Below are 13,068 nucleotides of genomic sequence, written 5' to 3'. Positions count from 1 at the left end.
GCTAGTTACAGAACATGGCTGGTAGCTCAGAGCAAATATTTATGGGAGAAGTGCCCTATAGGGTAGTTATGGAAGCGGGGCTAACCACACATATGCTGCCATGGATTAGGAAAGGAAAATTACGGTAAGTATTTGATAGGAAATTGTCTTAAAATACATTCCTCGATAGCCACAAATGATATAAATCAACTTGTTTGCACAAAGTCCCTTAAAAAATCCAGCTATTACCTTGTAAAAGTGGTGGTGGCAGCATCACTGTTCTGCATGTAGCCTGTGCAGATAGTAGAGCTATGAGAGGGACCCAACAGGTCCAGTTACTACAGATTGCCTGCAGAAAGCTTTAGGAAGAGGGCAGATACAATACCACTGCTATGCACAAGGAGAGAGAGCAGCAGTTAGAGGACAAAGGAACATTTTCAAACAGAAATATTTAAAGGATACCAAGGTTCAAGTAAGACTACCTCTTGTATTTTTGAGTCTCGTATTCAGACATTTGCTTTTCCTGCAGTTTGGATTCAAATGAAACCAAGCTTGTAATGAATGGTTAAATTAGGATTATTATGTGCTGTCAACATGGAAATGAGGATAATTGCAGCTAATCTTGCTATATCCAGATGTGATGTATATTTGTCTCTAGTGGGAAAGGGGTCCTTGAGGATCAGGAGTAGCACTGCAAAAATTTGCAAGGCTCTAGAAATATCCTATAAAATACAGCTTATGTTTTATAAACGCACTACTGACTAAATCCTGCATCGAGTACTTTGGCACTTGGATGAGCAGGTGGTAAGGAATCAAGTAGATCTTGAAGTGGAGATGTGTATAAATTAAATAGCAGCTGTACTGTATTAAAGCTCTGTTCCTAAGGTCATGTTCACACTGAGGGTTGGTTTGAAATTGTGTGAGTTCAGCTGAACTCACACGATTTTAAACCGGCATTTCAGTCCAACTTTGTGGGCAATTTGACAGACATCTGTGCAGGTTTATGCACAGATGTCTATTCAAATCGCCCCCGAAATCGCCAAAAGTAGTGCAGGAACTACTTTTGGGAATTGGTGCGGCACTGCAAAGTCGGACGGTGCTATTGTCAGCAATAGCCTCCGATTTGGCATGCAATTTGACATGTCAAATTGCATGCCAAATAGGTCCAATGTGAACGTGGGCTAAAACTCATTGGAGATCTAACTTTCCTAGGCCCCCCAAACTTGCAATCCTAATATGGCTAACTCTTTATAATCTCGGGCTCTCCAGGTACCAGCTTTTAACTGTTTTCAAAACTATATACTAGTTAGTAATAGACTCCTTTTATCTAGATTGACTCCAAGATAAATCTAGATGCATATTTTGGTGCAATGTGAACATGACCCGGACACACCTTAAAAATTGATGTGGGCTTCTCTACAGAAAAAAATATAGCCTGCCCTATTTTTGCATGCATCGTGGTGCATTTCAGCCTATACACACACCACAGTGATGTGAATCTCCCCTTGGATCTGAGTAGCAACTTTTCTATCCAGTAGTTATCATCAAGGGGTGGAGCACAGCGAGTGACTGGATGCAGAGTGTAGGTGGCAGGACCTCTGAGGAGCCAGCTTTGTGGTTTCAAATTTTAAAACCCAGTACAGACCTGCCCATTCCAGTGTGAGAAAAAAGAGTACACATGTTTAAGGCCCTGTTCACACCTCAGAATTTTGGAGCATGAAGCTCCAAAATGCTGGAGGAGAAAAAAATCTATTGTTCTCTATAGAGATGGTTCACATCTCCACTCCAAATTGCTTAAAGCCAAATGCATGAACCTCACAAAAGTTCTGGAGCTTTTTTTGTAGCTAGAATCGGGCAGATTTGAACATTTTTGCTGCATTTTTCCTATAAAAAAAAAACATGTCATTTGCTTGCTTCTGTATGCATTTGCATGTTTTGACACGTTTGCACGATTTCCTGCTCAAATTAAAAATTGTAGAGCAGAAAATAGCAATAATATATGAATAAATAAATGTAAACAAAATTCACAAATAACTAAAAATCATCAATAAATAAAATAAATTAATATAATGTAATAATACATAAATGATATTTAACCCATTACCTCAAAAAAAGATTTTGAAAACTTCAGGGGAAAAAACATACGACCCTAGAGAAATCTACAAAACATTCCATAAATATTATTCTAAACTATATAATATAAATATACAAGTATATAAGGAAGGGGAAAAAAATATAGAAGATATATGCCAATATATTAAAGAAACAGCATTACCTACCTTATCTAAAGAAACAACGGAAGAGTTAGAAAAAGAACTATCAATATAAGAAATACAACAAGCTATATCAGCACTTTTTCTGGGCAAAAGCCCAAGCCGGATGGATACACTCTAAGCCCCCGTACACACGGTCGGATATTCTGGCAACCATTTAGTCCGGAAGTGGTCCGGAAAGTGGTGTTGCATACACACAGTCGGACTAAGTTGTCGGAATTTCCGGTTGCCAAGAACGCTTTGATGTAAGCCGCGTACGACGGCACTAGAAAAGGGAAGTTCAGCACCATGTCCGGCACCCTTTGAGCTCCTTCTGCTGATCTCGTGTTTATCGCATGTTAATAGAAGTTTGGTCAGAGAAGATTCGCGCTTTTCAGATTTGTGCTTCAGTTCGTTACTGCTCTTCAGTTTGTGCTTGTCGGTGCGTATCTGATTATCAGTGCTTGTAGTCAGTAAGCATTTGTTGCTCATTGTGGACTATATCTTGGTATAGTACGCTTTGATTTGCATTGCTTATTGTCTGCTCGTTTCTGCTTTTCAGGTAGTTCTTTCAGGCATTGCTGTTTATCCGTGTTTTCTGTTGTCCGTTCTGACCAGCCGACCGTTTTACGCCATGCTTCGTGTACGCAATCGTCGTAGAGTTTGTGCTGTGCAGGGGCTTGGTGTTGGGCTTTTAGCTTTGACACAAGCCTGGTCCATGAACAGGGTTAGGAGGAGTTTGTGGACCAAGAATTGGTTGTGCCAGCGTGACCAGTTCTCGCACATGCCTTTGTTTCGTGAGATCCGGGAGAATAATCCTGATTATTTCAGGAGTTATCTCCGGATGACGGACCCTGTTTTTCACCGTCTGCTGGCTTTGCTGTCCCCTTATATCAGCAGGCAGGATACCTGCATGCGGCAAGTCATCACTCCGGAGCAGAGGCTCATTGCTGCGTTGCGCTACTTGGCAACAGGGAGAAGCCTTCAGGACCTGAAGTTCTCCACAGGCATCTCCCCCCAGGCTCTGGGGATCATTATTCCAGAGACCTGTTCTGCCATCTTTCAGGTCCTGCAGAAGGACTATATGAAGGTAAGTTTTCTCCTTTAACTTCACATTCTATGTATTTAATGGTTGCTAATGTATTGGATTTCTTTCCTCATTCCCTAATTACCATGATTGCAATATTCTCTAATTGATATGCTGTGCCCCTTTGTCCTCATGCATGCTGGAAGCTTTTCAAGTTCCTTTTTTGTCCTTCATGGATATTTGCCTTCACTAACTTCCCCAGCATGCTCTTCTGGGGCCATAAACCTATAGTCTAGTCACTTAGCAATGCATTTTGTCAGCTCCATAGTATTGCTTTCCCCTAAACACCCCCTAAAATGTGTACAAATGTTATATGTGTGCTTAAATTCATGCAGAGTGCCATATTTTTAATTTTTTTTTTTTGGTTGGGCCAAACTCATTAGGAACCCCCCTCCCCCCAACTGCTAGGTCAGCTGATAGCAACCCTCTATCTGCTGACTTTGCCAAACTCAATACCACTCTACCTACCTTTTTCCTGGTCAGATTTATGGACAAATTCACCAAAGCATGTAGTGCAAGGGCCTGCCTCAATACTTTCAAATGCTACAGTTTCAAGTTTTTTTTCCCTATTATTATCTTGATAGGTAATAGCAGAATGTCAAAATGTGCTTCCATTTTTTCTTTTTTTCTTTGGTATTATGACACTTCTTACCTGTCCGGTGGGCTGCCAATAGTGTAAGTAAGGAGGGGCTGGCCAAAGTATCACACATTATTTCTGCATTCAGCTCTCAATGAAGTGGAGAGGGTTACCTGTCCAAAACACCCCCCCCCTCATTTTTTGCAAGGGTCCATCATATGGGGGATGGGGGTTGATGATTCTGATAAGGGGTCCTTATACTTTAGGCTTTTAAATAATCATTTCCCAAAATGTTATACTGATCTTGGCCAAAAATGTTTGTGTCTAATCTGCTTGCAATGTTGATGTGCAAAATTACTATTTTTTTTCTTGTTTCACTCCACAGTTTCCTTCAACGCCACAGGAATGGCAGACTGTGGCCTCCCACTTTGCCAGCCGTTGGGACTTTCCCAATTGTGGAGGTGCAATTGATGGGAAACACATCCGCATCATCCCACCCCCCAACTCGGGGTCCTACTATTATAATTACAAGGGGTTTAATAGTATCGTGATGTTAGCGGTGGTGTCAGTGACCTATGACTTCTTTATGTGGACGTGGGGCAAAATGGCTGGATGTCGGATGGTGGAGTGTTCGCACGGACGAAATTCTACTGGCGTCTCCAGAGTGGCATTCTGGGCTTGCCACCTCCAGAGGAGAATCTGGAAGGACTCCCGTTCATTTTCGTCGCGGATGAGGCCTTTGCTCTGTCAAACCATCTGATGTGGCCTTTACCGATGAGGACCCTCACCCCGGATCAGAGGATCTTTAATTTTCAGCTGGCCAGAGCCAGAAGAGTCGTGGAGAACACTTTTAGAATACTGGCCAGCCAGTTCTGCCTATTTTTGATGCCAGTCCACATGGCGGAATATAAACTAAATCACATTGTGCTTGCCTGCTGCATTCTGCACAATTTTTTGAAAAAAACATTCAGCTAGCTATGTGGTCTCAGTTGGCCCAGATGCAGACTTGCCGGAAAATGACAACCTCTTGGCCCTTGAAGATGCTCGTCCTGGCTTGCTCCCCCAAAGTGCCCGCGAGGTCAGAAACCAATACATGGAGTACTTTGTGGGTAGGGGAGCCATTGATATGCCAGACAATGTCTGAGAGGCATTTTTTTTTAAATAAATTTTTCTTTGAAACTACAATAATCTTTGTTTTCATTTACTGCTTGGCTTTGTTTTAGGTGTCTCCTAGGTATTTTGGGTTTTTTTTGGGCCTTTTTCTACAACAGTGCAAACCCAAGTTCTGAACAAGATGAGGTGACAGTCTCTTCTTCAGATAATCTTATTATGTTGTGGGTCTGCTACACACACACACCTTGTTTTTGTTGTTAATGTATGTAGTGCATTACTGACAAAAATATTGCTAATTTTCAGCACCATGGCAGAAATATGTGGGGTCATGAAAATGGCGTGATTGGGGAAATGTAAACATCACTGTGGGTGTTATTTACTAAAGGCACATCCACTATGCACTACAAGTGCATTGCAAAAGTGCACCTGAAACTGCACTTGGAGTGCAAAGTGGATTTGCCTTTAGTAAATAACACCCATTGCCACAGAAACCAACAACTTTACTCCAAATCCAGCTTTTGCACATTGAAAAAGGAAGCCACACATTGATGATAATTTTACTTTTTACTCAAAGCACATTCACATGTGCGTTTAGAAAAGGGATTTACAACAGACCAACATATTTGGTGTATAGAAAACATTATTTTGGGTAACATTTGTATTTGTATCAAAGCATAACATACATTACACAGGAACTTACAAAGTTCAACTTAAAAGTGAAGACAATATCAGACATGAGTATGTACAAACTGCATTGGTATTGCCTTCATCGGATGGGGTGTCACCCCTGGAAAAGCCAAATTTTGAAGATGCACACACTGAGAATCCAAAAGTAGCCATTTTCCTCCTGATCCCATGCCTAATGTCAACATGTGCTATCTCCCATCATGGGGTATCAGTCTACATGTTTTGGGAGTGCAACCCCTTCATCTCAGCCACTTGCCACAAAACAAGTACATTGATCCCCCATGATGGGAGGTAGTACATGTTGACACACTGTGTGCATCTTCCAAATTTGGCTTTTGGAAAAATATAAAAGTTTTTGGAAAAAATAAAAAAACGATGCTAGCTAGTTTGGGGTGTTTCAGACTCTCCCCAAAACATCAATGATGTTCTTTATTTTCTGTTGAACATCATTGATGTTTTTTCTGTATATTTTCTAAATCGCGATTGCACCCCATTATCTCCCCAATGAGGATTTGGGCACTTTCACTGGTAAAATGGGATTCTTCTTCCACATCACCTAAAACAAAACAAAAAAAACACACCATGTATTATAAATATGCAGACATACATTGATTAGCTTAACGGAAGCTGTGGTTTCCAACACTCATCTGTTGTAGTGACAATTTGTCCAACTTCAACAATCTCTCCTTCCTCCTCTGCTTCTGGTGTTGGAATTTCCCCTTCTTTGGGAGGTGTGGGGTCCCTGGTGTCCTCAGACACCCCGAGTCTTCTCTCCCCTATGAGAATGTAAAAAAGGAATACTTAGCATACAGAAGGCAGAAATAGGAATATGAATCATTGCTTGGAAGTGTCGTACAATTGTGTTTTTTGGCCGAGTTCAAAGGTGAGAACATTATTTTGGACACTTTGTAAAGCTGGAATACTTACCTGCAGTGTGAACAAATGTAGTGAAGTGTAAGTTGGGAAAACATCATTTTTGGAGTGGGCTAACGAACAGATTTTATTTCGAACGATTGAACCCATGAACTTGAAAGTGGCCATTTTAAACTGTACAATATTAAATCAAAACCCATGGAGCAGTATGCAAGCAATAATAATCATATGAACACACGACAACTACTTACTTTTTTGAAGAACTCGCTTAATCCTTCTGTACTGATTGTGCTCCCTCAGTTTCAGGTCTGACCAGCGTTTTCTCAGTTGATCCTTGGATCGTTGTACCCCAAAATTCTTCTGAAGACTCTTCACAACTTTAGTGATGATCTTAGCCTTTCTGATATTTGGGTTTGGGTAAGGTCCATACTTCCCATCATAGTCATTCCTCTTCAATATGTCCACCATCTGCAACATCTCTCCAAAAGACATATTTGAGGCCTTAAATCTTCTCCCCCAGGATCGGGACGTTTCAGGCTCTGGGCTTTCCTCACCTTCCTCCTCGTTAGTGGAACTACGATTGCGCACCTGCGTTGTCTCTGCCATGTGCTCTCCCCACTGCGCCAAAATAGAAGGGACATGGAATAGTCTAGAAAGAACGCCAGGGGCGGGCGGAGTTTCACGCATGCACACTGTATATAAAACGCAACACGCGTGTGTCATACGTACGATCTGTGAGAAGAGGAAGGAGGAACTGAAACACTGATCGTTCAAACGAAGGTACAATTTTAACTTGGTACATCACTAGCCTATACTGCTTCTAGATTGAGGCCTATATTGGCACAAGATTATAGAGAGTTTAGCCTGACATTATTAGGTTTTGTCTTGTGTCTTGCAGACAAGATAAATCCCTTCAAGGAACCTCATGTTCTAGAAATAATCATTGATATGCTCAGGGAGCTGCCCTGCCTGTGGCAAATGAAAAAAACCCTTTCTAAGGACCGAAGAAAGAGGAAGGCATCGCTGGAGAAGGGGCGTGGTTTGGTTAAGATCATGCTTCCCACGGCAGACGTGATGGCCAAAATTGGTGCCCTAAGGAGTACTTCTCTCAGGGACCACAAGAAGTTCCAGGATTCCCCGAGATCAGGAGATCCAGATGCCATCTATATCCCCAGGATGCTGTACTATGAGAGGCTGCATTTTCTGGCAGACCAGGGGGAACCCAGGACACCACTCTCCAGTCTTCCTTCACCCCAAGCTGAGGCTTCCGATGCCCAACCTGAGCCTTCCAGGCAACAACATGTGGCAGGGCCCAGCTTGAGACAGGTATAGCATTGTTCAACATATTTCTTGTCGTACATTTAATGATGTTAACTAGATGTTATTATTGATTAGTAAGTTGTGATTTAACAAAGGGGTTTACATATCAATAGACAGTAGTGACCAAAAATGATTGGGACAAGAATGAAAAATGCTGGGCTCAGAATGATAGTCTGTTCTATTTGGTAACATTCAATTTGCAACAGTCATGAGCACAAAATGGGATTGATGACCAAAAAACTAAAACTATGTCCCATTTTCATACACAGGAAGACCTCAGCTGGGAGGAGGCTGTGGCAAGTGGCAGCCGGGAGATCCACCATCGCCCTCCTGCTCCTGTCACAACTATAGGAGCCGAGCCACAGCCTGAAGGAAGCCTGGCGGGAAGTGCCTAAGGAAGACTAGAGAGTGATGGCCTGGGTTCAGTCTGGTCTGACAGAAGATGCAGCCTCTTGTAGAACCACAGCCTGGGGACATAAATGGCATCTGTTCTTCCTGATCTCTTGGACTTCTGGACCAGACTGCTCTCCCTGAGATATGTACTCCTCAGACCACCAATTTAGCATTTTCTAATTAGTTCATGTCTGCCCTGGGGGCCAAAGGCTTCGCCAAATTGACCATTTTCTCCAGCGTTGCCTTCCTGTTTATTTGTTTAACACCCAAATAAAGGTTTTTTTTTTTGGTTGAAGAAATACCTGCGTATGTGTTTTGCTTCAAAAAGGACAGTTTATTTGTGAGTAGGCAGGTACATTTCAAAAATACAAAGTGAAATGAATAACAAGGGGCACCAACACCAAACAACCTCCTGTAGATTAAAAAAGAAAACAATAAATTAAAAAGATTATTAAGGTGTTGTGGTAAGTTGACACACAAAACACACCAAAAAAAATGCAAAGATGTGCAAACTGTCAAAAAAGGAGATGCTGATTAAAAAAACAACAACCACAAAATAAAAAAAATGGGTAGATGCGACAAATTAAAATATTGTATTGCTGAAATGAATAAAAAGAATAAAGAAATACGTTTGGGAGAAGTGTGTGTGTGAATATGAGCATCAAAACAACTTCATTCTCATAGCATTGTAAAGAAAAAGAGAATGTGCTGCATGAAAGAATTTTTAACATTGCAGTGTGACAAATATGCTATATCGATTATGAGCGGTAGTTTTACCTGAGCGAGCGCTTCCGTCTCAGAATTTTATTGTGAGCATGCGTGGCACCTTGTCCGTCAGACTAGGCTACACACGATCAGAACTGACATGATCGGATCATGTTGTCGGAAAATTTTATAGCCAAGCTGTAAAACTTGGTCCGTCGGATATTCCGACGGAAACAGTCCGATGGAGCCCACACACTGTTGGACTATCCGACAACATGGTCCTATCGGACATTGTCCATCGACATGTCCGACCGTGTGTACGGGGGCTAAGATTTTATAAAATATTTCAGGAGATAATTACATCTATCCTAAAAAAAAAATTAATTCCATATTGGCTTCGCATATTTTCACACCGCAAGGTATGGAAGCTTATGTTTCACTTATCCCTAAGCCAGAGAAGGACCACGCGTTATGTGGTAACTATCGGACAATTTCTCTTACAGATATAGACGTATGTCTATATTCTAAAATTATTGCTAACAGGATGGCAAATATTTTACCCAAACATATAAACATAGATCAAACTGGCTTCACGATGGGGAGAGAAACAATATATGCCCAGAAGACCGCCAACCCAGCATGCCTTCTATCGATAGATGCTGAAAAAGCATTCGATAGGATGGGATGGCGGTTTTTGGAAGAAACTTTAATTCAACTTGGAATTGGACCGAAGATGCTTAATAAATTGATGGCACTATATTCCAATCCCAGGGCAAAAATACGAATAGAATGCTTTCTGAATATATAGAAATATCAAATGGCACTCGATAAGGATGCCCCTTGCCCTCACTGTTATATGTGTTATTAATGGAACATCTTACCACAGCAATACACAATTTAAAAGTAATTTTAAAGTTAATTACGATAAATCAGGAATGTTAAATGCATCTCTAACAGATAAGGTGCAATAACTTCTTCAAAAGTTTTTTTCCTTTAAATGGCAAAAAAAGCACAATTAGACCTCTTTCACACTGCCAGCATTTTTCAGTGTGAAAGCCAGAGGGCTAGAGCGGTGCGCATGGCCAGCAGCTTCTTTGGAGCAGTGAAGGCCCTTGCTCCCCATTGAATTCAATGGGGCAGTGATGCGATAACGCTAGCAAAATGCCGCTCTGGCGGCTTTTTGTGTGCAGATTTAACCCCTTTTTTGGCCGCTAGCAGCAGGTTAAAACTGCTCCGCTCACGGCCGAATAGCGCCGCTAAACCTATGGTAACGCCACCCGCAGCTTGGTCTGAAAGGGCTCTTAAGTATCTAGGGATATTTATTCCAAGGGACCTGACTCATCCACAGGAATTAAACCATTCTGTGATAATTGGTAAAACTATAAAAGCACTTCAAAGATATAAGATTTTATTGGCGAGATTAACACCCTGCGAGCCCCGTCGCGGGAGCCAGCGCCGAGCCAGCTCGCATCGGGAAAGGAAAAATGTTTATTTTCCTTTCCCGATAAGCGACAAGCATTGCTGGCCGGGTTCACACTGGTGTGGGGATCCGAATTGGATTCCCGCCAATACCAGGCACTGTATTTGGTATGAATCCTAAGGGAGAACTCCACGCCAAATTAAAAAAAAAAGGCATTAGTTTCCCCTCCGGAGGCATACCAGGCCAGTCTGGTAGGGATTTTAAGGGGAATATCCTACGCCGAAAAAAACGGCGTGGGGTCCCCCCTGCGCCCCCCCCACCCCAAAGCACCTTGTCCCCATGTTAATGAGGACAAGGGCCTCTTCCCAACAACCCTGGCCGTTGGTTGTTGGGGTCTGTGGGCGGGGGGCTTATCGGAATCCGGGAGCCCCCTTTAATAAGGGGGCCCCTGGATACCGGTCCCCCACCTTATGTGAATGAGTATGGGGTACAATGTGCCCCTACCCATTCACCTATGAAAAAAAATGTAAAAAAAAACACAACACACAAGGTTTAGAAATAATTTATTGCACTGCTCCGGGGGTCTTCCGTCTTGGGGGGTCTTCTCGCTGGACTCCTCCGCTATCTTCTGCTCTTTTACTAGCTCTTTTACTAGCGGAGGAGCCCGGCTTTCTTCGCCGCCGCCGCCCGTGGGGTCTTCTCCCGACTTTGGGGGTCTTGTCCCCCTCTTCGGTTCTTCTTGTCGGGCCTCCGCTTCTTCCAGCTCTTTTACTAGCGGTAGCCTGGTCTTCTGTCCGCGCCACTGCCTTCTGTTCTTGTGATCCCTGATGTATACTGTAGTGTCTAGGAAGTTGACATGTGTGTTCGAATAATCCATTTTTAGTTTGACAGATGGGTGAAAAGTGTTGATCAATGAAAGAAGACACCTGTGGGACATCACTTCTCACAATCGGACAACACTATAGAAGACCTCAATGTTTTAGTTCTTAAAGGGAATTTCAGAACTATCCAGGAAAGGAAAACCTTTGAACTAAGTATGATAATTCTTTTTGACACAAAAAATAATGCCCTGAATTTAGATATAGGTTTCTTTACCCATTATACTAAAGTTTTACGACCCCTTCTTTGACTAGCACCCCCCCCCCCCCCCCCATTCTATAGCTCTCCCTCTGTCTTATCTCACTAACTCTGCTGCTATCTTTATTACCATTGATTTGAATGTGTTTGTTTTTCTCTCTTTTTTTCTCTCTCCTTTCCCTGTGTTTTTTTTTGTTTTTAACATTCTGCTTAAAAATTTGTAAATCAGTACTGTACTGCTTGGTCCTTGAAGAAGGGGACATATCCTGAAAGCTTGTCCTGAAAAATTGTATATTAGTGCAAATAAAAAAAAGTATCACGAACAGTACTCAATTTTCTCTGTCACAATTGCACTAATATGGATACAATCACATCAAGTATGATGGAAGATACTTGCCTATCATGAGAGGTTTCTTGTGTGACACCTTAGTAATGAGACCTTTTTATAGGCCATCAGTTGAGACTGAACCAGGTGATATTAAATCGCACTGACAAGGGGCAAGATTGCTTTCTAATTACTGATAGATTTCAGCTGGTGTCTTGTCTTTTCATGCCTTTTCGCACTTCTCACATCTCTTTCTTCATGTGTTTGATACTTTTTCTCTGTGTCATTTCATTGTATAACACATAGCTTCATTTCTGAACTCTATTTGTTTTGGTTTCTTTGTATGTATGGATTGCATAGGTTGTTACTGACATGTGGAGAAAATTTAATGTCAATAGCACCTTTAGAAATACAGTATATTTATCTAGAAAAAATGATGACGTGTTCAATACTTATTTTACCCGCTGTAATCAGTTTCCTTTAACCACTACAATACCGGGCACTTTCGCCCCCTTCCTTCCCAGACCAATTTTCAGCTTTCAGCGCTCTCGCATTTTCAATAAGAATTGCGCAGTCATGGAATGCTGTATCCAAATGAAATTTGTATCATTTTGTTCGCACAAATAGAGCTTTCTTTTGGTGGTATTTTTTCAGGACTCCATTTTTAATTTTTTGTGATAAGCGAAAAAAGAGCGAAAATTTGGAAAAAAACAATATTTTCTTTATTCTATTTTAAAAGAAATCCAATAAAATCTAATTTTGTCATAAATTTAAGCCAAAATGTATTCTGCTACAATAATTGGTTCGTGTGATCACAAACATATGCACACAAATGATCATGCAGAGATTTGTGCAGGTGATCATGGGCATATGTGTGCAAATGATCATTGGGACATGTGATTTTACTGTTATATATATGGGACATGTGTTTTGGGGATCACTACTATGTGGGGACTTGTGTTTTGGGGACATTGTGTGGGGACATGTGTGTTTTACATGTGTGGTGACACTAGACTGGTGATCAGTGAGTAAAAAGCTGTAAAAAACAGCTCATACTCGCTGATCACCAGCCGGCTGCAGAGATCCACTCTCCTCTCCTCAGCGACAAGAGCTGAAGAGCCGACCGCCTAGCAACTGGCTGTCTGTTTACATCACATGACGGCCATGTTTGGACACAGCCGTCATGTAATCAGGAGGGCCAATTACGGAGCCCTCCTGCCGATTTAAGATGTGCCATGTCCGGGTGAAAAGATCGCACTG

At 41.8% G+C, this 13,068-nt stretch overlaps 1 protein-coding gene across 17 annotated transcripts in view; it reads left to right on the top strand.

Annotated features, from left to right (window-relative positions):
* Positions 1–13,068, top strand: part of PLEKHA6 (pleckstrin homology domain containing A6) — a 1,584,742-nt gene that overhangs the window by 997,022 nt on the left and 574,652 nt on the right. The window lies entirely within an intron of this gene.

This window comes from Lithobates pipiens, unplaced genomic scaffold (genome assembly GCF_037356315.1).
Source record: "Lithobates pipiens isolate NorthernLeopardFrog02 unplaced genomic scaffold, aLitPip1_a1.2 Scaffold_16, whole genome shotgun sequence".
NCBI lineage: Eukaryota > Metazoa > Chordata > Amphibia > Anura > Ranidae > Lithobates > Lithobates pipiens.
Note: the sequence above shows the minus strand (reverse complement) of the source record. Positions and strands in the feature narration are given on the sequence as shown.